We start from the raw sequence: 27,785 nt of genomic DNA on the forward strand, positions 1-27,785 counted from the left end.
TATGGGATGGTGCTTTTACATTTAGGGTAGGTCTTCCATCTCAATTAACAATCTTGAGATTTCTTCTCAGACATACACAGAGATTTGTTTCCATGGTGATTCTAAATCTCATCAAGCTGAGAGTCAAGTTTAACTGTTTCAGGTCCTTTGGGAAGAAACTCATTTGGGTAAGTTTCTATGATTTAAAGTTTACCTATGAGAGAAAGCTCTGAACAGCTGGGCTCTGGTCATTCTCTGCTCTAATGCCTAGGCCTCAATTCTGCCGGTTCCACCTCTGAGGCTTACCCAGAGTCTACGTATACATTACTTTTCTCTGAAGTTATCTCATGCCCCTAGTTTGTTGCTCTATGGAATGCAAATAAAGAAGAATTGGATTCCAAAGACAGCCAAAGGAAGATTACAAGTTTCTTAACTGCAAAGAAAATTAGTATGCCTTTAAAATGTTAAAAAATTATGTTCTGTGTTTTTATGAGGATGTTAATGAGTGCCTGTTTCTGAGGTTTATCAAATGACTGATCTCCTTATTTGGTAAGAAGTAGCTTAGAGGGCATTACTGTTTGGAAGTGAAATGTCCCCTAATGGGCTTCTATGTTTCAATACTTGGTCTTCTGCTGGTGCTGCTGTTTCGAAAGGTTGTGGAAGCTTAAGAAGGCAAAGCTTACTGGAGGGAGTGGCCTATTAGGTGAGCCTTGAGGCTTATATGTTGCCTCATATCCTGTCAACTCTTTACTTCCGATGCTTTGGGTTGCCAGAGAATAGCCTCCACAGCTGTTAGCGACCTTCATGCCATAACTTCTCCTGCATGATGGACCATTGGTTTTCACATAAATAAGCCTTCCCCAATACGAGTTTCTTCTTCTCTGTTGGCTCACAACAATGAGGAAATAACTAAGAGCGTCACTGCTGACCTTGATCTTAGCTGTTTGATAAGGATTAGAAGAACTTTGGTTTGCATGAGGATTCCTTGTGGTTTAAGGAATCTACGCTCTATACTGCTCAAGGTTCTTGTTTCTACACGAACCTCACATTGATCTTTGATCTAAGTTCAATCATCCAGTCTCATTGGCTTTCACCTACATAACATCATTTAAATGCAAATGTTTACATCACCTCTGCCTAACTTTTCTCCATTCAAAATCATGGTATTCATTTTGCTTCTGGAGCAGTTCAATTTATCTTTTAAAATGTCAACTCAAATGTTATCTTCTTCATTATGGATTCATAGAATACAAGAAGTAGAAGAGACCTCCTTAATTACCTTTTCCTAATTTCCTTAAGATTAGAAACATTTAGGGAAGATGCATATCTCACCTCAACTCATGTAGAGATGGAGGGCTCAGGGTAGTTTACTAACCAGCCTCTGTGAAGAATCACCCTTCCACAAGTTTTCACAGCCAAGAGGACAGGAAAATAATCAGTGAAAGTGCAGGGTTGGAACACTGTACCCCAAGAATCATGTGGAATTACATGTGAAATAATGGGTTCTGAAGAAAAAAATACACAAATTAGAGTAGTGTCAGGCACTGGAGCAATTCCTGTAGTCAAATCGTAGATATGCCATTATAATTCACAGATTTGCAACGCATAGTTTCTATGCCCATGGACTGAAATTACCCAGTAAGAACTGTTACCTGAAGATCCTAAGACTCCAGGACATCTTTCTTTTTATTGTAACATATTCCCTAACTTTTCTGAAATCTAATAGAAAAACAAAAACAAAACATTTGTTCTCATGTTCTCATGGGACAGGAAAAGATAAGGAAATGATAGTCATACTCTTACAAGGACCACAGTATAAATTTGGCTTTCCTTCTGATGAAAATAACGCTACCGCAGAAGGCATCTGAAAGACTCTAGCTATCAGTGTATCAAAGCAGATATTAAGACTCATAACCAAACCTTCGGCAGAGTACAGGGAATCATATGAAAGAAGGGGAATTACATGGAGAGGATAGGAGCTCCACAAGGACCAAATATATCTGGGCACAAGGTCTTTTCTGAGACTGACACTCAACCAAGGACCATCTATGGATATAACTTAGAACCTCTGCTCGGATGTAGCCCGTGGTAGCTCAGTAACCAATTGGTTTCCCATAGTAAGGAGAACAAGGACTATTTCTGACAGGAACTCAATGGCAGGCTCTTTAACCTCCCCACCCCCCAAGGGAGGAGCAGTCCTGTTAGGCCACAGAGGAGGACTTTGCAGCCAGTCCTGAAGATACCTGATAAAACAGGGTCAGATGAAAGGGGAGGAGGTCCTCCCCAGTCACTGGACTTGGAAAGGGGCAGGGAGGAGATGAGGGAGGGAGGGTGGGATTGGGAGGGAATGATGCAGCGGGATACAGCGGGGATACAGAGTTAACAAAATGAAAACTAATAATAAAAATAAAAATAAAAAAAATAACTATTCTCCAACCATCCTCACTTTGTCATATGATCTAATGGGGAGTAGAATTTCTTTAAAATTCTGCTGGTTGTCTTCAGTAATATAGAACCAATATTGATACCAGCATTAGTGATTACCAAGAGCCACATATTTGAAACATTGTTTTGTTCCATAGTCACTCCAAAAGATGTTTGATTTATAATGCTACTCGTCTTTCATTTTAGTATTGTTGAAATATTTCACAATATTCATGTTTCTTGAGGTCAATAATCCTTTGGCATACCTGTGGGTGAGATCTTCACCCTTAAGTTTAAGTGTAAATTCACATGTCCAACTCAAATCTCACTGATGTCTGAAGTTCAGCACTTCCAAGATAGAGCTTCTGTGTTCTTGAATGTGCTCGTTCTATTAAACTTCCATCTTTATCCACTAACCCAAACTTAACAATATCTCATAATAAACTTTATCATTTAATAAATTCCCCAAATTAATTAGACTTGAAGATGTCCTCTTTCCAATCACCAATGTTTCTTAAATTGATTAACTAAATGTTTTCATTTAAGCATCATTGAGCATCATTCTCATGCTATCCTAAAATATGGTAATAACCCCTTGAGCAATTGTCTTTTGCTTTCCACTTTTGCAAAGCTGAAATATAATCCAGCTGTGTCTTGGCTCATGACTTTTCCTGGATTAAATACTGTTAGATAACAGAAATTGATAAACCAAGTCTAGCATGGAGAACCAATGAGAATGCTGAGGTTACTTATAGGAAGACACGTAAGGGGTTGCTAACAGCATGAGTGATTTGAAGGCACTTGCATTCCTGAAAACTCCTACTCTAACATGGGTGAAGATTTATGAAATCTGTATCACTGAAACCCTAAGTCTCAACCCCTTTTCATTTATTCTATTGCCTTCACAAAAGCACATGGTGGTAGGAAGGTAAGAATACTCCTATCTCAACTGAGAATCTGCCTCCAGTTAGAGAATAATGACAACCTCATTGTCATTAACCAATACTTAGCTATCACTGTTAGTCTGTTGAATTGTCTTACCTGAGGGCCCAGGTGTTCTATAGGTCATTATATCATCTCTGACAATGTCCAACAGTCATAGCACGCATGGAGAAAATAACTATAATATTCACTTCCATTTTTATTACCTTTTCTGCTGATAGCCTCCTATCAAATTAGTTGCAATAAATGTCAAAGAAGGGGGAGGAAGGGTGGGTTTGTGAGGGGAGAAGAGAGGGAACTAGAGGGGGGATACAAAGTAAATAAATTGTAATTAAAAATAAAATTAAAAAATAATAATGTCAAAGATCTCTTTTACTCTTACATTCTCTTATACATAATCTTTTTCTACTATCTATGTCATTTTACTCAACTAATCAAAATTATTTTCTAAATTTCAATGTCCCTTCTTCCATATCACTTTCTGTTTACTTTCTGCTTGGAATAGAACCTCCTTTCCCTGATTCACTTTTGGTTTCTATGTTATTCCTCCATTTCTGTGTTGACTGCACAGACAAGGTTATTTACACTTTCTCTGAACCCCATAATTCTAGGAAATAAATCTAACACCATATTAATAATTACATTTTAGCCAGCCATTTGAAAATATTGTTTGAGATTCAATAGCTATCCACTTCTAGTAACACCACTCTCAAAAGGGCTTATGAAACTTAGAAAAAAATCATAATGTTCATACTAGGGTTACCGTAAAAGAATATAGATTAACACAATCATTAAGCAAAAAGTATTTATTCCAGGATTTTGAAGAAATTCAAGAACAATGTTCCTGGTTTCTTCTTCTTTGTGATGCTCAGTGGAATTTTACAGGCAGTAGCAATTTCTTCCAGCATAAGTGTTACTAGACATCAGTCACAGAGACATAGATGATCAGCCTCATATCAAAATTAGCTTTCAAGTTTTTCAAGAGCTAATCGTGTGTCTTATCATAAAACATATCATTAACATAGACTATCTGGCCTGACCCAAGAGCTGTAGTTAAACAAAACACACTTTATTGATCAGTATATTATGAGGTCTACAGAGTAACTCTCAGGATCTAGAGACAAAGTATAAAACTTTCTTTTGAACAATGTTAATATCTATAATACAGCTTCCCACCAAGATAGGAGACCCCTAAGAGCAAAGACTTAATCATAAATTGCTGACTTTTTATGTTTATAAAGTTTCCATCATTCACATGTCTATGAAGGTTTTGTCACAATAAGTGGATGTGTTAATATTAAATATTAAAGGAATGATGCCTATAACAGCTTATCCCAAACCCTACCATTCCTGTTGCACCACCTTTATAATTCAAACTTATCTCAGAAAAACTAATCTTTTCAATTTCTTTACATATTATTTTTCCTTGAAAAGCACCTCTCCAGTATGTTGGATTGATGAACTATTGAGGAGTGGTGAAGTGACTCATTGAGCAAAGCCAGTTGCTTTCAAGCCTGAGCTCCATCCCTAAACCTGCATACTGGACAGAGAAAGGTGAGTCCTTTAGGTAGTCCACTGACATCGCATGTACATTGCCGCATCTATGCACAGACTTATCGATATATTGACATGCTAAACAAACACCTCTTAAAAAGAAAGGTTTGACTAGCATATATAATTTTTTGTTATTACAAAATAGCTTGCTTTTTCCCAAGCATCTGTATTATAGAAACCTCACTTGGCCAAATAACTTACATTTAGGAATCTAATCCTCTAAATTATTATGTATTTTTCTTTTAACCCACCTTTAATAGCATTAGAATAAACATTACCCTCACTTTCAATAGTACATATATTTTAAAATCACTTTTGAATATATAAATAAGTCCACACTACTATTCTGCTACATGGCAAAATGGATTTCTGCATTGTGCAAAATTTTTTCAATATGCATTGTGTTAAAGTGTTACAACACATATTTTGCAGAGCCTAAACTCTGCCACTCATTCTAATCATTGTTCTACTGTTTTCTTGGTAGAAATTTACAATTATCCAGTATTGTTGCATTTATTATTCATCTTCGGCATATCTTCTGTCTTTGAATGAGATTGCCTTGTAGTCATGACTTTAATATCTTGCTCTCTGTTTATCAGTTCCGTGATCCTATCCCTGGAATAAAACTGGGCACACGCCATCTGCTGTTCATTGAGTGTCATCCATCATAGCGATGCATGTATAGGTCTTACAAGAAAAGCAGTGAAGATCCTATTGAATGGAAGGTTCTAAAGAAGGAAGAGAAAAGTGCACATAAATCTTCAATGTGATGTGGGAAGCTAAGCTAAATGAAGCTTTGAGCACTAAGGAAGTTATCCAACCTATGATGTGTACCTGTCTTTAAATTATATGAATATAGAAGATAAAAGAGTAAGTGGAATCATTTTTACATGTTTCTATTTAATTAAAGTTACATCATTCCCTCCTCATTCCTCCCTTAAGCCCCTCCCAGCTACCCTTTTTGAACTTCTACCATGACCCCCCCCAAGATGATATAGCCTCTATTTCTTTGATTATTAGTGTTGCCTATTTAAGTGTATGGGTAAACACAAGTGTTTAAATAGATGCAACCTGCTAATTTAGACCCTACCACTCTAGCCTATAGCACAAATAAAGGGATTTTTCCTGAGAGAGGCTTGGTCTCTTTTCTTGATAGTCATTGACTGTCTGAGTTCCTTGTCTAGAAGTTGGATCCTATGACACGCCCACCAAAATAACATGTCCATGATATTGTCATTTTTATGGTTTTGTTCATGCAGGTATTTATAGGAGACATTGTTTCACAGCAGAAGACTTGGTATTTTGGCTCTTACAGTCTTTCTGTCCCCCTCTTCCACAATGTTTCCAGGACCATATACATACAGGAACTGTGATGGGGTTCATATAGTTCTGCTGGGTCTGGGATCCCATAATCTGTTGATCTCTGCATTTTTTTCAGTGATAATCTCCATTTTCTGTAAAAGAGGCTTCTCAGTGGTAGCTTCAGGTATTCAGGAAAAAATTTTCTCAGGAATGAGTGATTCCATTTTTACGTATACAATCATCTCTCTCTTTAGCACTCTCTTTAGCACAAATATCAACATTTTTTTTCTTTCTGCTTTTTCATTGTTCAAATTTGATAATAGATATTTTTCCTTACAATATATTCTGATCATGGTTCCCCTCTCCCAACCTCTTTTAGATGCTATCACTCCCATCATACCACTGGTATCCAAAAAATATATAATAATAATAATATGGGAAAACTTATCCTACCCCTACTCCCAATGCTAATATCTTATTGGCAACCAGAACTATTTATTTTTAAGGAACTTTGTCTGCTACTTATAACCTGTGGGATTAATCATGACACCCATAACCTTTAATTATATGAAGCTAAGCAATGATTAGTGGCTCAATTGTTTTCACTACTTTTAATGAAAGGGCGCTCAAGAGTCCTTTCAACTAAGAAAGATACTGATAGCAGTTTGGAAATACAATTAAATCTCTACTCCAAGGCATGTGTAATAAACAAGAGACTGACAGAGATGGGTGTTTTTCCCTGAAGATGCTTGGAAAGAGAACAGAAGAGACAGAGTCTGAAACCATGTCATGCTCACACTATCCTATTTTACAAAAGATGAAACAGGCATTAACCAGAAAAAAAAAGAGAAGTCACCTTTTTGGGGGGTTGGGGGTTGATGAAGAGAAAGCTGATTTCTATGCCTGTGTTGTTTTGTCTCCAAAGCTCCTCCTTGCATATGTATAGGATTCACTACTATGGGCTGAGCCAAATGGAGAAAAGACTGTTAGAAAGTTTGAGTGTCTTAATTAACATTGATATTTAGCAGGCTGTCCTCAGGCCCTGAATATGCACACATAGAAATAAGGCAAGGTGGATGTTAGAAACCTTTATTTTATGCATTGATTTATTACTTCTTTGAAAAGAGGGAAGAAACACACCACACACACACACACACACACACACACACACTCACCTTCACACTAAATTGACCACACTAAGAAGAAGGCATGTTTATCTTTTTTTCTTTCTTTTCCTTTTTTCATTTTTTAAACATGTAGAGAGGAGATGTAGAGAGGCTGTGCCTCCAGACAGAGAAGCAGCTGTCTTTCTGAAAACAGGCTCTGCCCTTTAGGCAGGCAGGCAGGCAGACATGCAGCACAGAGCTGATTGATCATCTTGTAGCAAGTTGCTAGTCTGAGGGCCTCAAAGAGTTAAAGATGGCAGATGGCTTCGGTTGCTATGTGCAGACAGAGAAAAGAAATGTAGGTGCACCTCTTTAATAGGTGAAGGGTGGACTCAGCCACCGCGCACTTGCTGACGTGCAGTCGATCCCTGGAGACTCGTAGAGGCTGTTTTTGTGTGTGATCAATGTTGCCTTGCACTGCTAAATTTAGAGAGCTTGCATGCAGTGACACTGACACCTCACGATGACTAATTAGCAATGAAAACTGTGGATTTTGAGAGGTTTAATAATTTAATCTCCAAGGTTTTGATTAAATTAAAGCTTTCTGTCACTGGGCAGAAATTTATATGTACACATGTTAATACTGTAAAAAGATAAGCTTATGCAACAAACCACGAGGTAAACAGTCTACAGCTACACTATGACACAGCTACTCTGTGTGTGTATAAAATAAAGTATGCATGTGTGTGCGTGTTTGTGTGTATATCTGTGCACCTGTGTGTAAAACCCTAGTGTGAGGGTTCTCTTAACCTAAGAGTTATGTGTTCTTATGCATTTATAAAAGGTTTTAGCGGTATAGAAATGATACATGCACAGTTGAATGTTGGATATTCATATATGTGTGAGCAGCTAAAAAATTCATGTGTGCGAATATAGCTCTAAGAACTATTTTTGCATATATGAACAATATTGGAATTTCATGCGTATGCATAAAATGGAAAATTTAATTCTGTGTTGATAAAGCAGAATTTTATTTGTGTGTGTATGAATATTTATGTAAGTATTTGTGTGTACGCACTTCCAGTTACAAACAAAATTATTTTTAAATATTTATAAATACATAAAGAGCAGGCTACACAAACACACACCACTTATTTATCAACTATTCTATTTATAATAGCTATCTAAACATAAGAGAATTGTCACTATGCATATAAACTGCCACCATACAAAACATCTGTATATGCCTCTTCACAAAATTCAGAAGCTTTGTGAATGTGCACAAGTGATATTTTATATGCATTAAATACATATATTATATCCATCCAATATAAAAACATGAATGTGTACAGTGGGAACAGATTATATAGATAATGCTAAAGTAGATCATGTAAAATAGAGTAAGATTTTAAAAGACCAAATTTGACGGTTATTATATAATTTGACTTTCAAGTTTTTGAAAGCTTTTTACCTAGTAGATACACCACTTTAACAATAATAATGTCATGAGGGCATGTGGACTGCATAAGACATATCCATGTTTTCAATTATAAAATCACAGATATAAATATGAAAAATATAAAATATGATAATAGAAGTTTGAACATAACCATAACATACAGGTGTGTGTGTGTGTGTGTGTGTGTGTGTGTGTGTGTGTGTGTGTGAAATATTTGGATTCTACTTATTAATGAAGTATGTTGACTCTGCCAGTGTAACTACTGAATTTTATACCTGGTGTTGGAAGCCAGTGACTTGTACAACAGCGAATAAATTTATGTGTGACCATGTTCCTAATTTTTGAGACACATAGATAAATATTGATGGTAGAGGGATTGGGGACACAACTATAGATATGTTGTGCTTGCATGTAATAACTTTCACAAGTACATAAAATTTAATATTTTAGCCATGTTTCAATGCTTGATTCAAAGACACTTAAGTTATTAACATTGCTTAACAAACTCCGTCACTGTCCATCTCAGAAGGCAGGTAGAGCTCTCTCTGAATCTTTTCTCTCCGACTACTTCATGCCCCATCTGTGCGCACAAAACAGCAACGTACTTCCTGACCTGAATGACTGAGGCAATATTGGAACTGTCACTTAAGTTTCAGGTTTATAGTCAAGGAGTGGACTATCTGAAAATTTTGGAGATTGGTTTGTTTGTCCTTCTGTGAATTCTCCTGTTCTTTAACTCTCTAGTAAAGCTGAATGAACCATTTTCCTGGTAGCAATAAAATCAGCAGCGGTGAAGGGAGAAGAGTGCCACCACAGAAACCAAACTTTGGGTACACACAGTGAGTCCACATTCACAACGCTTGAGGGCCAGCTCTTTTCAAAGTTGGATGCAGGCCAACAGAGCCTCAAGAACTCTGTCCACCTGAAATAGTATGCATTTGATGGTGGCTCTTTTTTTCCCCAATATTCCCTTTGTACGCTTTGGTATAGTCGTGCACATATATGAGTAGATTAAAAAGTATGTTTTCTGTTATTATTATCTTTGCATTTTTCTTGACTGAGTTCCACTGGCTAAGAGACTATTAAACATATTAGTGATTTAAAAAGAAAGGTTACAATGAATGAAAATTCTGCAAAGCCATTTATAAAATAATCTTTAATTCTGCTTTCATTCTCAAAAATAAGATATGGGGAATGAGGCTAGAGGGGTTGCTCAGAGGTCAGGAGCACTGCGTGCTTTTGCAGAGAAATCAGGTTCAGTTCCTGTAACCTGTACGGCGTCTCACACCTACCTGTAACTGCAGTTCCAGGGGCTCTGAGTCTCTCTTATGGAATCAGCAGGCACAGTGTGTAAGATGTTTACATGCAGACTAGACCCACATACACACAAAATAATCTTTAAAAAGATACAGGGTATTTACTGAAGACCCATCTAGACTCTCTTCCATTAAAATATCAATTGGTTGTCTTCCTCACCAAAAGATCTACAGTAATGTCCTGCTTTACCCTATAATGTGTGAAATAGACACCCACTACCCAGCCTGCTATGCCAAATAAGCCTTTTATCAACATCAGCTTATGTACAGCTTCAAACTAGAACTTAGAATTTCAAATCATTCAAATATCTTTGAAACATTTTCTAAAGAACATGGTTCTCAAGAAAAATACAGCAAACACAATATTGCTCAAGAACTTCAGAGCCTCCACCTTACAAGTCCTCCCTCTCCTCTAAATCAATGCCCTGTCCCCCTGGCCTTGTCCTCTGAGTCCCAAAATTAACCATTTCCTTTCTAAATAAAGAAGATTACATCATATTTTTTTTTCTACCTCCAAAGTTCTTGTTGACTTAACTTCTAATGGCATTGTGGTCAGATATTAAGGCTTGGGTCAAAGTGCTGATATACCTATTTTCTAGCCCATTATCAATTAACTTACTACAGTTCTCCAACATTAATGACCAAAGGACCAAAATGCCATAGCAAGCTTCTATCACAAACCCACACTCCCTTTGAATTCCTGTATCAAGCACTTAATTATCTCTTTAAAATTATGACTCCCTCATAGGAACTCAAGCATTCTCATGTCCAAAGCCAACTCTTGGCCAATTAATTACACAACAATCCAGATAAACTTCTCTAAAACCTGCCCCAACTTCAAGGGTGTTGTTTCCACTCTTCCAGTAACTTGGGCCCAAAGCCTTATAACTGACCAAGGAATGTGGGCAGTCTTGTCTAAATAGTAGACAGAGTCAATGATTTCTTGACGTCTCTACAACTACCACTGTAGCCACCATTGTTCCTTGATTACCATGGCCTCCTCTTTCAAATCACCACTTCCACAGAAAATCACATTTGTCCCATAAATAAAATTATGTTTCATACTTGAAAACTCCACTAACTTTCTTTATGTAAAGAATAGGTTCTTTCAAATGTGTTAAAGATCTGCATTCTTTGATTCCCATTATTATTGTCTTCTTTTTAATTTTAATTATTTATTTTTATTTTTTCAATTTTTTATTTTAATTTTTATTAATTACACTTTATTCATTTTGTATCCCCCCGTGGTCCCTTCCGTCCTCCTCTCCCAATCTCACCCTCCCTCCCCCATCTCCACACATGCATCTCCCCAAGTCCATTGATAGGAAAGGTCTTCCTCTCCTTCCTTCTGATCCTAGTTTATCAGGTCTCATCAGGAGTCTATACTGTCTTTCTCTGTGACCTGGTAAAGTTGCTCCCCCTCAGGGGGAGGTGATCAAAGAGCAGGCCAGTCAGTTCATGTCAGAGACAGTCCCCATTCCCATTACTATGGAACCCACTTGGACACTGAACTGCCATGGGCAACATCTGTGCAGAGGTTCTAGTTTATCTCCATCAATGGTCCTTGGCTGGAGTATCAGTCTCAGAAAAGACCCTGTGCCCAAACTTTTTGGTTCTGTTGCTCTCCTTGTGGAGCTCATGTCCTCTCCAGATCTTATTATTTCCTACTTCTTTCATGAAATTCCCTGTCCTCTACCCATTATTATGCTCCCTGTGCAATAAAGCCATAATATGATAATTTTTACAATGCACACACATGTTTTAATTAAAGATTTTGTGTTTTTGTCTCCAATGGGGACATGTTTCCACAGACATACAAATGACTGTGTTTTTTACTTCCCCAGTCTCTGATTAGGTCAGTTAGTCAATATAATTCTTACAATTATATCTTTCACTGAGATATTACTTCTAAATATATACCTTCTTTGTTTTAATTTTCTCTATTTTCCATTTCATCATGTGATATTCACTGTTTTGTGCTTATTGTTTTACCATTAATTAGATATAAGCAACATGAGTAAAGAAACTTTTGTCAATTTTGATTACCAAAAAGAGTCTAGAATTAATTATAATTTTATACACAGTAATTGTTCGATAATAAGTGAAATGAATGAAATGAGTAATTGTACCCTAAATTCCAGTAACACATGATTTGATTATTATTTGTTACTGTTTGTGTCTGAATGTCCTCCAGGCCATATGGGCTGAAGGCTTGGTACCTAATAAAGCAGTGTTCAGAGCAACATCCTTTGAGAATATGATTGAATCATGGGGGCTTTAATCAGTGAATCAGTGAATAACCAATGAATAAATGCACTGATAAATTAATAGTTTGATGGACTACTTGGAGTCTGTAGAAACTTAAGGTCTTAGTTGGAAGAAATGAGTCATGGGTGGTGGAGGTGGATCTTTGAAGCACTCTGTCTTTAGCATTCCCAGCCACAAGCTTCTTCACCGTGATGTGCTGCCTGTCCTGAGGCTAGATGCCATAGACCCAGCTGACAATAGACTGAAATTTTTACAACTATGGACTCAAATAAATCTTTTCTGCTTTGAATTGTTTAATTGGGTATTTTCACACAACACAGAGAAAGGTAACTTTAAACAATATATTTTCTGAATACACTTATTGACTCTCTAATGTATTTGCACGAGAGTTGTTTTTTTTTTATTTTTTTTTAATCAGTTACATTTTATTAATTCTGTATCCCAGCCGTGTCCCGATCCCTCATTCCCTCCCAGTCCCTCCCTCCTTCCTTCCCTCATCTCCACCGTGCCCCTTTCCAAGTCCACTGATGGGGGGGACCTCCTCCCCATTCATCTGATCCTGTTTTATCAGGTGTCTTCAGGACTGGCTGCAAAGCCCTCCTCTGTGGCCTAACAGGACTGCTCTTCCCTTCGGGGGTTGTTTCTTTTGCTTGGAGAGGCATCCCATCCCACCACCTTCTGTTTCAAGACCTCTGCTGCTACCTACGCTGGCAAACCTGCAGTTCTTCCAGCCAACTGTGGATCAGACGAGCTGCTGTTTTCCAAATAGCTTTCTGACTCTTGGCATCTGTTATTTGCACCGTCTTTTAGAACATGGCAACAAGGGCTCAGAATTATGTCCATGCCTCTCTCTCTCTTACTATAATGCAAAGCTCATAGAGACAGTAATTGAGTCTTACTTATTTTTTGACAACCAAGTGTAGAGAACACAAAGTCAATATATATTTTCCAAATGCAGCAATCAATTATTCAACAGCTCAGATCTATATATCAGCCTGTGACTTCCAGAAATGCTGACTGGGATAAAAAATGCAAGAATGACTATGAGTTAAATAAAGGATACAGGTGAGATTTCTTACCAATAGTGAAAGCCATTTATTTTGTGAATTTTATTTCCAAGGGACAATGGGAAATAGAAATGAAAATGAAAATGAGCCAGTGGAATTTGAAAAGGCATGTCTGGGTCAGATTAGGAGCCAATTTTTCCTTGCCAGTAAATACGTTGTCTGGTTGGAACACAGCAGTAGCAATGGCTGTTAGAAGATATCTGTGTAGTCTTACTAATGAGATCTGGGTCGTAGGTGAGAGCAATTTTCAAACTTGAGCACAAAGTTTTGCCTCAGAAATTGTGACAATGATTGTTACTAGTGCTATTGGAACATTCTTGTCAAACTCTAAATACTTACCCACACAGACAAAACACAGGTGTGAGGGCTCTTGGAAATACATTAATAAAGAACAGGTGTGAATGTAAAAATGTGTGCTAGGAATTTTCTTAGTCCTTGTCATTCACAGGATGAGTAAAAGAACTCAGCTGCCAAAGCAAGAGGGAGAACTACCTCCAACAGCTGGAAATATTACAGGTCCTATATTAGAATTGCTGTTGCACTCGAAATAATGTCAAGATTCAAACTGAAAAACAGGGTAGTGGCTGCCCCCTCCTACGTGTTCAAAAGAAAAAAAAATAGCAAGTAAATGGATGGAACTAGAAAAGATCATCCTGAGTGAGGTGACCCAGACCCAGAAAGATACACGTGGTATGAATTCACTTATAAGTGGATATTAGACCTATAGTATAGGATAACCATACTAAAATCTACAGACCTGAAGAAGCTAAGTGACAAGGAGGGCCCAAGGGAGGATGCCAGAATGTCACTCAGAAGGGGAAACAGAATAGACAGCAGAAGTGGATGAAGAGAGGGAGCTGGGCAGGAGAGCGAACTGTGAGGGAATCAAGGGTGGGAATAAGATATGGGAGAACGGGGTAGGAGGTGAGAGGGCTGGAAACAAGCAAGGAAACTGAGGTGGGACATTATCTTTGTCAAGCTGGAGGCCTGAAACAGGGTAGGATCATGGGAGGATATGGGTGTGACTGTGGATGAGACTCCTAATGGGTTATCAGGAAGACTGAAGTGACCACACCCTAGCCGGGCAGGACTAGTGGAAAGAGGAGAACAACACCCCGACAAAACCTGTGATTTAAAAATTAGCCTGCCCACAAGAAATGCAGGGAAAAAAGATTGAGGGAATTTCCAACCAAAAATTGGCCCAATCTGAGATGCACCGCACGGTAGAGAGCCAGGCCCTGACACTATTAACGAAGCTCTGTTCTGTTTACAGACAGGAGCCTAATTTAAAAAAAAAATTCATTAATTTCAGTTTATTCACTTTGTATCCCAGCTGTATCCCCCTCCCTCACAATTTGACTGTGGTCTGGGAGTTCCAGCCAGCAGAGGAACCAGACAGATGCTGGGACTTGCAGTGAAGCACGGGGCAGAGCTCCTGAGGTCCTGTGGAAGTGTTGGGAGAAAGATGGAAGGACCTGGAGAGGACAGAAACCTCACAAGCAGACCAACAGAGACAACTAACCCAGGCCCATGGGAGCTTACAGAGACTGAGACATCAAAAGGAGCATGCATGATCTAAACCTATGCCCCCTGCACATAGGTGGCTGATGGGCAGCTTGGGCGTCGCATGGGTGCTCTGTGAAGTGGTTCTATTGCCTGGTTTTGGATCACTTCCACCTGGCAGCACTGCCTTGCCTGGCCTCAGGGAATGAGGATATGCTCAGACCTGATGTGATGTGATGTGCTGGAGCAGGAGCATTCCCTTTTCTGGGGGAAAGGGGAAAGGAGGTGAAGAAGGGACCGGGAGGAGAGGAGGGATGGGGCACTCTTGTGAAGTAAAATAAATAAACTGAAAAAAGAACAAAAAAAGATTTTTAAAAAAAGAAAGAAAACGTATTCACTTACATTTTCAAAAGTGATTAAAATTATCTAATAAGAGAAGAATTAGGAAGTTATGTATAGTAAACTAAAATGGAATTATATCTCTGGTTGTATAAAACTGAAATGTTAATATAAGGCCATCATAAAAATTTTAAAACATATATGATAACTTGCCCGTAGAGCATAACTTAATGGGGAGAGTTTCATAATGGAAACTAAATAAAAAGAACATGCCACTCTTCACAATCGATTATAGATAACAACATCTTGACTGCTGGGAATTTCAGAGATCATATTTATGTGTAGTTTGGGGAGGTATATTAGGCAAAGTAGTTGATGATATTCTTTGTCATTATTTGTAGACAATAGTGCTAAGGGTACTGTTCAGTAAACTTGGGAAATATATATAAGCCATGAAAGAGCACTAAAATTAAACTGTACAGGATTCCCATCACCAACAATGCATTGCTAAAATGTACTCGAATGATCACTACTCTGAAATCCTCATCCCAGCTACAAATGATTTTTGTTCTGTTCTGCAAATGTTATCTTCTGTCTGAAAATTATATGTAAATGCAATCAAACGGTATCTTACGTTCAGTATGTGGCTTCTTCCAATTTACATGATGCAGTTTTGTGCTAAGTGGTATTCTATTGGATATGGAGATTTTAGTTTGATTCCTCTGCTGCAAGTTGGTACTATTTAGGTTGTCTTGAATAAATAAAACTCCTGTGAACATTTGAGTAGATGGGTTTATTTTCACTGTTCTTGACTCGATGCCTCATACTAAAATGATTAGTTCACCCAATAGATGCACATTTACACCTGCATTCTTACTACTCATATAAGAAACTACGGAACTCTTCCCAAACATCTGTTGGAAAATGCTCCATTACTAAGAGCAGCATGCCAATATTCGAGCTGCTTCAAGCCTTTGTTGTCATTTGCTTTCATAAGTGTTTGTTATATGTTTAAATTTTCTGTCCTAGTGTATATGCAGAAAAATCTGTGTGTATATTTTCAATTTCATTTCTGAAATAATTAACAATGTAAGACTTTTCATATAAATAATTATCCCTTGTTTATTTTTGATAAACTGTTAGAAATTTTTGCTCATATTTAAATTGAGTGCTTGCTTTCTTGGTGTTGAATTTTAGTAGTTCTTTGAATATTTTAAGTACACACTTTTATAAAATATTTACTTTGAAAATATTTTCTCTCATTGTAACACTTCATTTTTTAACCAAGTTAAGCTTTTTATGTGTGCTGAAAGCATTTTGTAGATTCCTTTGTTTATTTCCATAGGTGACCATAACTTCCAGGAATAATGATTTTCTTTTCTTCTTTACATGTGTGTTTCTATTTCTTGATTTATTCTGTTGGTAGTAACTTTCGATGCCAACTTTTCCTTCAAGAAATGAATTATGTTGTTGCCAATTAAGATTTTTGGGTTTTTCTTTCTTTCTTTCTTTAATCACTTTATAGGCTAATCCCAGCCTCCTTCTTCCTCTCCTCCCTGTCCCAGTCTCACACCCTTCCTCCTGTTCTGACTCTCTCCTTACTCTCAGAAAAGGGGAGAACCCAAGGTGTACAAAACCCACCCTGGCACCTCAAGTCACAGCTAGACTAAGTACATCCTCTACCACTGAGGCCTGACAAGGCAGTCCAGCTAGAGGAAAAAGATCCAAAGGCAGGCAGTGAAGTCAGAGACAGCCCCTACTTCCATAGTTAGGGGGCCCATATTTTGACCATTACTGTATATCTGCTAAAAATGTGTGAGCAGGTCTAAGCACAGCCCATGCATACTCTTTGGTTCATGGTTCAGTCTTTGTGAGCCCCTGTGAGCCTTTATGGGCTCAGATTAGTTTACTTTGTAGGTCTTCTTGTGGTGTCATTGACCCCTTTGGCTCCCTCTATCCTTCCTCACACTCTTCCACAAAATGTCCGGAGTTAGGCTTATTGTTTGGCAGTAGGACTCTGTATCTGTTTCCATCAGCTGCTGGATGAAGCCTCTCAGAAGACAGTTATGTCATGTCTGCAAGCATAGCAGAACACATAGTAGTTACAGTGGTTGACTTATCTCTCATGGGGTGGAACTCAAACTGGGGCAGTCATGCATTTGCCATTTCCTCAATCTCTGCTCCATCTTAATCCCTATACTTCTTTTAGGCAAGATAAAATTTGGGTCTAAGGTTTGTGGGTGATTTGGTACCCCTCTCTCTCTCCTGGAAGTTCCACCTGTCTTCAGGAGGTGGTGACTTCAGGCTCCTTAACCACTGCTGCTAGGGATCTCAGCTACAGTCATCCCCATAGACTCCTGGGAGCCTCCCCTTTTCCACAGATGCCCCCCACCTATATCCATCCTCTTTCCAACCCTCTCAAACCTGATCTCTAGCCCATTACCCTCCGCCCACACCCTCTCCCAACCACTTCCCTCCCTCCCTTCACTTCAGATGTCTATTTTATTTCATCTTCTCAGTAAGATTCAAGCATCCTCCTGTGGGCCCTCCTTGGGTTCCCTGAGTCTATGGATTGCAGCATGTGTTTTCCTGTATGTTGTAGATAATATCCACTTAGAAGTTAGTACATACCATGTGTCTTTCTGGGCCTGGGTTAGTCATTCAGGATGGTTTTTATGACACAGTTTTTTGGTAAATGTTTTTTTACTAAATTGAGAGCATTTCATGATAAGTCATAAAAAGTATGAATGACTAGTGGGTATGTCGATTGATTTTATTTATATACATTGAAATCATGATCTAGTTTTTCTTTACTTGTAATATATTTTTTGATTCAATTTAAATGTTGTTTGCATTAGAGATAAGATTCTTCATATTTACTTTCATATAACACCTTTGTTTTTTAAGAAGTAAAATTCTAATTAATTATTGAAAAACCACTTTCTGTTTTTCTGATACACTTGAATAGTATTGCAATTATATATTGCCCAAATTATTGAGAAAAGAAGAGAGTGAAGACAACTATACATAACTTCCTTGGTTGCAAATAACTATAAATCCTATTTGGTGTGTTAATATTTAATCTGATTTAATTTTTTTATATATTAAATCTCATAGTTTTTACCTTTTAAGAAAACTGTCACTGCCTCTAGAGGCTTTGGAGGTGTGGCTGCTGTGTCACATGTGGGTCAGTAGGCGACAGAGAGGAGAGAGGCTATGCCTACTCTCAGTGTTTTGACCTGTGGACATCTGAATGATTAGTAGCCTAACATTCCCACAGTTGGGCACCAGAAGACATTCCCATGATGGGGAATGAGCCAGAGAATAATGGAACACCATCTGGGACCACAGCCCCAGGCAGGAGTGAACCCTAGATAAAGATCCCTGGCATGGGTCCGTGAGGATGGGCCTGGGCAAGGAGCTAGCCCATGACAGCCACCAGACTGGTGTCATGGGGTCCAGACAGGAAGCTAGTCCTAGACGACCAACAATCTGGTCCAATGCAGGCTTGCGGTTGAGGGGCATACCATGTCTGTGCCATAATGTACAAGCTGGGCATAGCGCTCCTGAAACCGCTCCTGAGATGACTCCAGACACTCGGAGAAATGAAAAAGAAAGAGAAACAAGAAGTACGTGTGCACAATAGAGAGAGACAGAACTGGAGACTTGAGGGTAATGAGGAACACCTAAGACTACAGTGGGTTCCTGGCCTATGCTGCTGCCAGGAGCCATGTCTGGGTCCGTGGTTCTACAGCAACGGGGGCTGTTACCGCCAAAATATCAGGTGGACGTCCTTGGTCTGGACTGACACCCAGAGACATGTTGGTTGATGTCTGAGGGTTATCCATAACTGGCCGCATCCTTCACTTAGTCATAATGGGAAAGCTGGTTCTAGGGTCATGAGAGCAGGAGAGCTATCTCTGCCTCTAACCTGCTGCAGCACTTAATAGAGTGGACCATGCACCTTACCTGGGCAGCACGCTAGAGCTGACCCTAGTGGCAGGAGTGCAAGAAAAGCTACCCTGAAGGTGTGAGCATGGGAGGGTCAGCACTGCTTCTTGTCTTCTGTGTCGCAGTAGGAGCAAAATGGAAAGCCCTCCCTCCCTTTTGCCTTGAGAGTTGGCTCAGGTAGGATCATGAGAGCAGGAGAGTTGGCCCTGTCCCTCACCTGCTGCGGCACTCAGGAGAGCAGTCCACTGTTATATACGCACCTCAGGAGAAGTGAAAACTTCTCCCAAGTGAAGGCCTGAGAACCATTGGCTTCCAGGTGGAGAAGGGAGAAGCATGGGATCAAAGGTTCTACCTCTCCCAAGAATGCTGGTGTCTAGCCATGTAGGGTGGGATACAGAGCAGAGACTGCTCTTTTAGCTGAGCTGCCAGCACCAGGCCAGTTGAAAGCAAGAAACTCGGACCTCCAAAACTCAAACCAGGTGACGAGGAGAGTCTGGCCTGACTGAGGCAAGTTAGTGAACGCTTGGAGAACAGCCTGTAAAGAAGGTCTGGGGCTCCAAAAATGAGGCAGTGCTGTGAGCTAGTGTTCCAATGGACAGCAAAGCTGCTTCCCATTTGCCTTCCCAGATGGGCACTATGGTGGGTGGAGTTGTGTGAGAATGATGGTGTCTATTTGCACTGATACACAGATGAATAGTGGAAGCTTGCACTGGCCAGCAGCCTGTGGCAGTGTGATCAGCTGTCTAACCCAGGGATCCAATAGTGAATTCTTCAGAGAGATGGGAAGCCCTTTTTCCCCTAGAATAAACAATGAGTCTCACTTGATCTTTTGAGAAATAGATGGTGGTACCCTACCCACCCACACACTTTATATCATGTAAAATAGGGACTTATAAACCTTGGGCAGTGGGAGGAGTCTCAGGGGTAAATGTGTTTGATTTACTGGGGTTAGAAGTGCCAGGGATACCTCATTTACATGTAGCAGCATAATCCAATCAAAAGAAGGGGAACAAAGTACTTACTCATCCTGTGGGGAGCAGGGGCTGGAGAAAGAACTTCAGGTATGGTTAGCGGTATGAAAAAAGACTATTGGTCGAAGGCTAAGGTACCAAGACATCTCTTCAACATGGAAAGAGGATTTCCAGGAACATGAAGGTACACACTGGATGGGTTTCTTATCTGAAAAAGGTTAGCCTTGTAATCTCCCAGATAGGACACTCCTTAGAGGATCTGGGGTTTCCACAGATTGGGTGGAGAGGAAGGAACCCAGGTAAGGCAGAGAGTCCATCATTTTAGCACCAAACTCAGGGGCTATCCTGTAATGCTAGACATAGACCTTAACACAGGGTCCCAAAAAGAATCTTTAGCATGTTTTTGTTTTTTATATTAGACAGAGATCCTGAGAATCCAATAATGTTCCCAGTTGCATACTTGAAAAGATCAGAGACTGAGTATAGGGCAGATTGAACAACTACAGGGATGTAGACAGAACAGCATTATCTCCTTAATTTTTGTTTTAATAGTTACTCCATCTTGGGAAAAATTCTCAAGCCACTCAGGTGTTATCAAATAACAGCCTAGAAGAAAACGTTTAGATAGAACACAATTCTAAAACTTTTCATGAACTTAAAAAGTAGCACTGATCTGTGTGTTCTTATCTTAAAGTTGGTTTTTAGCACACATTTGGACAAGAAAGTGTTTTCTGATCACCATTCAATGCTAATATTCCAAGATAGTCCAGAGGTGATATTTTAAATGTTTTTCTCTCTCTCTGTGTGTGTGTGTGTGTGTATGTGTGTGTGTGCATACCAGGGTAAGCTTATGTATAGAACATGATAGCAGATATGCACATTGGCCAAGAGAGGGCATCAGATGCTCTAGAACTGGAGTTACAGGTAGTTGTGAACTGCCAGATGTGGGTGCTGGGAAGTGAACTGTCTCTTCTGCAAGGTCAGTAAGACATTTTAACCTTTGAGCCACAGATATATATATATATATATATAATTACTGTTTAAGTTAAAAAAATATAGTCTGCTTTGCATTAGTTTTATCATATAATACTATAAATGGGAATATAAATGACCCTTTTAAAATGTCTGCAAGTAATTTTATCTCTTTTCAGTGCAGTTTCTGATATGCTGAGAATCTCTAGACACAGCTCTTAATAGGAAATCAGAAAACACTACAACTGTTTAAACTATGATTTCAAACATTTCACTTTTAGAAAAAATTATCACAACACATGCTTATTTATATTGTTTATAAAATATAATAAAATGGTAAACTATAAATTTTTGTGAAGATAAAATATGCTAAAAACTGAAAAATATATACTTAAAACACCGCCAATTTTATCTCTGGGTATAGTAAGACTTTAAATATTCCCAATTTATAAATTCCTAAGATGTTACGTTTTGCTAAAATCAAACATGCCTATAAGAATTTACAGTTTTTAAAAATCCCAAATGTTAGAAATAAATTGGGACTTTGTACTGATGTTCATTTAGGTGTCATCCACCCAAAGAGCATCATTAAAGATGGAGCTGGTTTCCGCCTTCCACCTTCCCGATGGTGAGTGCTCTCTGTCATGAACAACTCCACATTTGGCTAAGGCTGAGGATCTGGCTTGCTTCCATGTATGTGGACCTATCTGCATTGCCCACGTGGCATGCTGGGGTTGGCTACCCAGAGGCTATTTAAGCTGTGGGCTGGCTTTCTCCAGGGTCAGATGATTGTTCAAGTTTCCTGAATAAACTGCATTGAAAAATAAAATAAAATAAAATAAAAAAACCCTCAGTAACTTTGAAAAAAAAATCCCAAATGTTAAAGATTAGCAATGAAATTGTCTCAGTGCCTTATCAATGCACTCTAAGAAATTATTCATCAAGTCTGGTGAGAACTTTGAGACAGTAGTTTAGTTTGCTGCTCTAATTCCCTTAACTTTAAAGCTGTGTCTTCTGAATGTACAAATTTCATCATCAAGTGATTTGTTTAGCTTTAAGTGCTGATGCTAATCTTCCATATTGACTTTGATCTGATCTATTTAATTTACCTGGATTGAAGTTCTGCTTTCACACTGTTCCAGGATGCACACTGCTCTGAGTGACTGCCATTAAGTGGGGAGGGGCTACTTCTCTGATTCTATCTCTTCCTGAAGAAAATCATGATTTCCTCCCAGTGGTTAATCTCATTTGATGTATGCAGGCGATAGCATCTTCTCATGGTTCTATACTTTATTTGTATCTTACAAGATTCAACTGTTGTAAATTTAAACCCCAATGCAATGGTGTTGAGAGTTGGGGGGCTTCATAGAAAAGAAGGATTCTCATATAACAGCTCATGGCAAATTGATGCATTTAACTTTGCATTAAAAGGCAATTACAGCAATGGGATCCTGGTAGAAAAGGATGAGAGGCTCCCTTCTCTTTTCTCATGTCCACATTTGTCTGTTGGTCCTTTAATCATGAGTTAATTCAAGAAGATCCTCACCGAATACGAGCTCTTCAATATTGACCTTCTAACTGAAGCATGACCTGATCTGTAAATTACCTGGCCTATAGTAGGCTATTCTAACAACAAAAACATGCTAAAATATTTGACAATAGCCATAGGTTTAGAAAATGACTTTTTTTTTTCAGTTGAATTAACCAGAAATACTATTTTGTGGGAATTGGGAGGGAAACACTTTTAAGAAACACACTAGGGAAAACCCCATATGAACAGATAATTTGAGTTAGAAGCACATATCTCCTTCTCAGGATGGGTTTCGCAGAAGAAGAACTGGACCCCGGAGTCATAATAGACACAGTCAAAGCCATTTACCTTAGTTCTGCTTCCAGTTTGCTTCACCCCTATGTTAAACCTGCCTAAAGTTCAACAATTTACTTTGATTTTTTTTATCACTTACAGCTCAGAATCAAGACAAAACAAAACAACAACAACAACAAAACAGCTGCACCTTTGGCACATTTTTTTCATCCAGTAAACTTTTGGGTAACTTTAGAACCACATAGGCTCCCAGGGCTCTTCCACCTCTATCTACTGTTTCTGCGTTCAGCTCTGGTGGTCAGAATGTTTGTCCAACCTATGTATTTTTGAAATGAAGCTTCACTGTTGCTCATATACATTTACAATTTGATCAATTTATTAATGTATTAATATTTATTTATTAATAATACAAACACATTAATGTATATTGATATATTTGTTAATTTATATATCATATATTAATATAGTAACTAATATAATAGTGTACTTCATATGTATGTGTTTAGCATCACCACAGGATATGATTCGTATAGGATATGATTTGGATGCCTGCTTCCAAAACTCGAGAACAAATTTGGTTTCAATTATAAGATGTTTTAAAAAGTGGAGTCTAATAAAATGTGATTAATACAGGAAGATAATTATCATGAGTGGAAATGGTGACGTTATTAAAAAGTGGTCCTGGAAGCTTTTTACCTCTGAGGGTATATGTGTGTATGCGTGCGTGTGCGTGCAGGAGTTAGTAGTTCTGTCCTCTAACCATCTGGGTTCTCTGGATTGAGTGGAACTCAGGTTATTGGGTTCATCACAAATATCTTCATTGGCTTTCTCACCAGCTCCCTTTTGCCTTCTCTTTGTCTTCTTCATCAGAACGATGCAGAAAGAAGATGACAGCAGGTGTCAATGCCTCAATGTTGACTTCCCAAACACAAGAAGTATTAGCCAATATGTTTCTTCCTTTATAATCCATAACTATCTTTTCTGTAGTGTTCTGATGAAATAACACTAAACACAAGAAAGCAGTTTGTTTCCCAGTAAAATTATGGAAGAAAAAAAATGACATTTTTTAATGTTTCCTAAGACAGATTGGCAGCACTATGTCTAAATGTAGGGTGGTGTTTGTGATGGTGACAGTTATAAAGTCAATTTGAGTGAGCTGAGATCAATTCTACACTACCTATGTATCCTGGACAAATTAATCCACTTCTGCCTTTTGGATTATCAATGTTATCATCAACAATACAACCTGTTCAAAAAGACTGTCCCTAATTGTAAATGAGATAACACTAAATGTCATGTCTCTGACTGCAGCACAGTCACTCAGTAAAAATTTATTTCTTCCCTTCTTTACTTATGAGCAAAGCCCATCTGGTCATTCCACTATTTCAAAATAAAAGATACACAATCCCTACAATCCTTCCAAAATTAGAAAGTCTAACAACTTTATTTTGGTGTATACTTTTTTCATTTGTATACAACAGAGAACAGAGATATTATAATTCTGTATGAAATTAATGCTAAATTGCTCAATACTATATCTTTAGTTTATTTTTCTAAGAAGACCTCAGCACATTAAAGGAGGCTCTAAATCCCCACAGAGAAGGAATTTGTTGAGCAGTATAATTAAACAAAAATAATTAATAGAAAAAATGCAATCTTTTCACTGCTTGTTATTTGAGTAAGGGAAATTAAATTCATAAGACTCAGGGACTTTGCAAAGTATAAATATATTTACATTTTCTACCATGTTTTCAAGAAACTAAACCCATCTAGAAACTGTCTTTCAGGAACATTTTGCATATTTATGTGCAAGTCCTGAAGTTTCTATGACTTTGCAGTTTGCTATTAACATTTTGTGTAGACTTTGTCCTGGCTAAAGATATATGAACACATTTTGCCCAAATGCTGGCCAGAACTTCCTTTTGCATAAAAGACAGATCTTCCCTTTGGAACTGCTTTTCCCTAAGATATATCATAGAATGTGTGCATTTTCTTCCTGGTGAGCAAAAGAATCCTTGCTCTATTCAATGTGTATTGAGTGAGAAGATACTCTAAAAATTTCCAGTTACCTTGGTATTCTTTTTTTTTTTTTCTTCAATGCAGTTTATTCAGGAACCTTGAACAATCATCTGACCCTGGGGAAAGCCAGCCCACAGCTTAAATAGCCTCTGGGTAGCCAACCCCAGCGTGCCACGTGGACAATGCAGATAGGTCCACATACATGGAAGCAAGCCAGATCCTCAGCCTTAGCCAAATGTGGAGTTGACAGAGAGCACTCACCATCGGGAAGGTGGAAGGCGGAAACCAGCTCCATCTTTAAGGCGCGGCATTACGCAGCTCTCTACAGTTCCCCCTTTTTGTCTTAGACGCATCAGGCAAGAGTAGAGGTCTGATCTCTGATATTAGAGATAAATTGGGACTTTGTATTGATGTTCATTTAGGTGTCATTGGTAAGGAAATGAAGCCTTTTTCACTTCCTAAAAACTAGATTAGAATTCCAATTTTTATAGAAAGGAAGCTTAGAAACTGACATCTCCATCTATCAGTAATTTAACAGAGTAGCACACTTAAAAATATCTAACTATCTCAGATCGATCTGAGATGTGACATCACAGAACAAAGTGATTCCCTCAAAACTGGAAGGACAAGCAGGCGAGTACTGAGAATCACAACTGACCAGATCAAAAGACACATGTAGCAATCTCAAAAGTAACCATTATGGAACACTGAATTAAAATTTATGAGCTGTTCAACACATCCAAGACTTAAAGTCTCCAATGCAACCTGATAAAGCCGAATGGAGGATATACTCTTTGAGTTTATCTGCAGTAATTTATAATGTCTAACATTAACTACTGTTAATGATAGGAGAGGGATAAAGGGAACCTTTTGAAGTCCATTCTTTCTCAACAACATCTTCCCTTGGAAGATACTAGTTAACTAGAATTTAACTTGCTGGAGCTTATCATATCATCACTGATCTGAAAGAATGGAAAGACCAGCTCCAGGTTCCATATAAGGCATAGAGAAGATACAGGTGTGTAATTCACGTGGTAAGAAGAAAGAAGGAGGGGCTGGAGAGATGGTAAGGGGTTAAGAGCATTGTTTGATCTTTTAGCTGTCCTGAGTTCAATTCCTAGCAACCACATGGTGGTTTACAACCATCTATACTATAATGCAATGCCCTCTTCTGGCATGCAGGTGTACATGCAGATAGAGCACTCATATATGCAAAATAAATAAATAAATCTTTAAAAAAGAAAAAAAAAGGAAGCATGTCAAAGGGAAAAAGATACACGTAGAAGAAATATCTTGTGTATTGTATGGATGTAGCACCTGTCAATAATAAATCTGGTAGCTTATAGCTTAAGAAATAGGAGATAAAATATCTGGTAAGCAGAGAAGATTCTGAGAGAGAGCTAGCCATGAGACACTCAGCCAGGAGGGTGTGAGGAGATTGGATACATGGTACCTGAGATCAGTTAACCAGTCACATGGCAAAATGTAGACTAGTATAATGAGTTATTTTAAGTTATGAGCAAGTCAGAGAAGAATCTAGTTACATGGCCTAGGTATTTGTAAATAGTTATCTTGAGTCTCATGAATTAATAAGCTTGGGGCCAGAAAACAAAACAAAACAAAACAAAACAAAACAAAACAAAACAAAACAAAACAAAAAACTTGCAGCATATGAACTTGAATGGGAGAAGCTAGACTTTGGAGGTTTGGGATGGAGTCATTACTGCTCACTATTGTGCTCTATAATAATTAAATAAATCTTAGTCTCTCTCCTGGTTATTTGGGAAAACAGCCTGTTAAAGAGTAACTGCTGCATTATTAATAACATGAATCAATAATTATTATTAATAATAATTCTATGGTTCCTGAATAAAAATTAATGTTTAATGTTAGACTCAGAGATGAACAGTATGTTGAAATTTTCAGACAAATATCTTTTTTGTATATCATTAATATATAACAGTTCCAGTATCTGGATAAATTTAATAGTGTGTAAGAATAGTTGAGCAATGCAAACAAAAGATGGATATTTTTAAGAGCAAAGCCAAAAGGAAAATGACAATGACCAACCACTAAAACAAAAACAAAAACAAAAACACGTGCTTTGAGGGGGCAAATAGTGGAGAGACAAAGCTGGAGACAGCATCTGACTCAGAGCACATCTCACAGACAACTTCAAAAGTCAAAAGATGCAAAGAGAGAGTGGGGAAGAAGGAGGAGGAGAGAGTGGTCGAAGACAAAAGGGGTGACACATACATAATGGTTATCTCGGAGGAGAAGGAAGAGAAGAGAAGGAAGAGAGGGACGGGAGTAGAATGGGGGAGAGGAGGAAAATTGCTGGAGAGGGATAGAGGTGGTGAGTAGGGACTTAAACCAAATACTGAGAAACAACACTGCCACACATACATAAAGAAAATTCAGCTCCAAACTACACATTCAAGATGATAAAAGCACACAGAAGAAATAAAACTCCAGAAATAGATTTTTCCAACTTATAGACACAAGTTATATGTTGCAGTTCCCAGCCAACAACCCACCCTGCTTTCTTTGAGTTCTATAGGCTCAGTACCCCAGACCATAGGCAAAGTCATTCAAAGGAAAAAAAAAAGCCCAACTTTAAGAAACCACAATTTCCCCAAACCGCTGCCCCCCAACTCGCTTGAAAGCATCCCCAACAATGTTAAACTGCTCCCCATATCCTATGCTCCAATCCCTGCCCCACAATTCTGCCTGCTTTCCTGGAGGTTGTATAGACCCAGGGACATCAATTAGACCCTTCTCCCTTCCA

General features: G+C 38.3%; 1 non-coding gene across 1 annotated transcript; it reads left to right on the forward strand.

Annotated features, from left to right (window-relative positions):
- The first annotated feature begins 18,400 nt into the window (after positions 1 to 18,400).
- Positions 18,401 to 18,532, forward strand: LOC132649140 (small nucleolar RNA SNORA17). Its single transcript, XR_009587569.1, has one exon. It is a non-coding gene; the product is annotated as a small nucleolar RNA SNORA17 (small nucleolar RNA).
- Positions 18,533 to 27,785: the final 9,253 nt, after the last annotated feature.

This window comes from Meriones unguiculatus, chromosome 18 (genome assembly GCF_030254825.1).
Source record: "Meriones unguiculatus strain TT.TT164.6M chromosome 18, Bangor_MerUng_6.1, whole genome shotgun sequence".
Lineage (NCBI taxonomy): Eukaryota > Metazoa > Chordata > Mammalia > Rodentia > Muridae > Meriones > Meriones unguiculatus.